This window comes from Rhagoletis pomonella, unplaced genomic scaffold (genome assembly GCF_013731165.1).
Source record: "Rhagoletis pomonella isolate Grant_MI unplaced genomic scaffold, Rhpom_1.0 Rhpom_scaffold_00003, whole genome shotgun sequence".
NCBI classification, from domain to species: Eukaryota; Metazoa; Arthropoda; class Insecta; order Diptera; family Tephritidae; genus Rhagoletis; species Rhagoletis pomonella.
The window spans coordinates 28,224,414-28,226,337 of NW_023458557.1; positions in this window are offsets into that span (position 1 = coordinate 28,224,414).

A 1,924-nucleotide genomic window follows, 5' to 3' on the forward strand; every position below is an offset into this window, starting at 1 on the left:
GATTATTACATCGAGTGCGTGTTTAATCTCGCGTGATTTTAGAAAGCCCGTCTCACATAAATTGTTCTCTATGTTGTGTTGCTGCAGCGCTGCTCTTAAGTTATAATAAAAGCGTAGAATATACGCGGTGACGCGCACAAGCCGAGAGAGCGAAGAGAATTTACAAATAAAATCGGGGTATTCCATAGAGTTTTAAGCTAACGTAGTTACGTGAGAAGCGATATATGATTTTCGCTCTTCTAAACACGTTTCGAAAGTTAAGTTCTCGTGTGGCCAGTTCGATATTGGCCCAGTAAGCCAAGTCGGCCCAACAAAATGTATGTGCTTTAAGCTCTCTTGGAGTCAGACCGCGTGTTAAGCAGTCCGCTGGATTCTCGCTTGAACGCACGTGCCTCCACTGACTTACGTCAGATATGCGCTGAATCTCAGCTGCGCGATTGGCGATGTACACGGACCAGCGCGTGGAATGGCATCGTATCCAACTCAAAACCACTGTGCTGTCGGTCCAATAGAAAACAGGAGCATCCGCGTGGAAGTAGGTTTTCACTTTCGCCATGAGTTTACCCAGTAACGCCGCCGCACATAATTCCAGTCTCGGAATTGACACAGTTTTGAGCGGTGTTACCTCAGTTTTTGACTGAATAAGTGATGCTGAAATAGTTAAGTTGTTGTAGACTACCGCATATACAACTGCCCCATAGGTAGCCTGTGAGGCGTCGCTGAAACCATGCAACTCAATTTTGTTAAATTTGTTGCATCCAAACCACCTTGGAATCTTTATGCTTTCGAGTTCATGCAGAGAATCTCGATACTGCAACCATTCAGCATTTAATTTAGTTGGAAGTGGGTCATTCCAATCTAGTCCCTCCATCCATAACTTTTGGAACATGATTTTAGCGATAATTGTGGTAGGCGCCAGCCAACCAAGTGGGTCGAATAATTTGGCCGCATCAGAAAGCATACTCCTCTTAGTTATTGCGGAAGCAAAACTAAAGTTGATTTTGAAAGAGAATTCATCTTTACGAGGTTCTCTGCCTTAAGTTCAATCCAATTGGCGTTCTCTTTATTCTCAGGTGGAATTATTTGTAGCAACTCGGCAGAATTTGAGTTCCACTTTCTAAGATTAAATCCGCCACTATATGACAGCCTGCTGAGTTGTTGTTGTAGCTCGATTGCTTCCGCGTTCGTGTCTGCACCTGATATAATATCGTCAACGTAGGTATCATTTAAGTACACTTGGCTTGCGAGAGGATAATTTGTTTGCTCATCAGTGGCTAGTTGGCGTAGAACGCGAATCGCTAAATACGGAGCAGAAGTTGTCCCATAAGTGACAGTGCAAAGTTTATATATTTTAATTCGCTTTGTAGAATCCTCTCGCCAGAGAATGCACTGATAATTTTGATGTTCCTTACAAACGTTGATTTGCCTAAACATTTTTTCTAAATCGGCTGTAAAAGCTACTTTGTGACTTCTCCATCGAGAAATAATACTTGACAAATCACTTTGCAATGCCGGCCCTGCAGCAAGTTCATCATTGAGAGAAGGTTGAGGGGGACAACGATTCCCACCATCGAATACAACGCGCAATTTGGTGGTGCTCCTGCATTGCCGTAAGACACCATGATGGCAAAAGAAATATGAATTTTTGTGCAGATCTTCTGGATAAAATCCGACTCCTCGCATATGGCCTAAGCTTAGATATTCTGCCATAAAATCTTTGTAAAGCTTTGCAAAGTTAGGTTGATTTTTGAATCGCATTTCTAGCTGCTTAAGTCTTTTAACAGCGTTAAAGTCGGTGCCACTAAATCCTGGGAGCTTACCATGTCCAAATAGGGTTTTAAAGGGTAAGTGAACCGTATATCGGCCGCTTTCATCCCGCTTGTGGGTTTGCAAAAAGTGGTTTTCGCAGGCTGTCTCTTCGAAA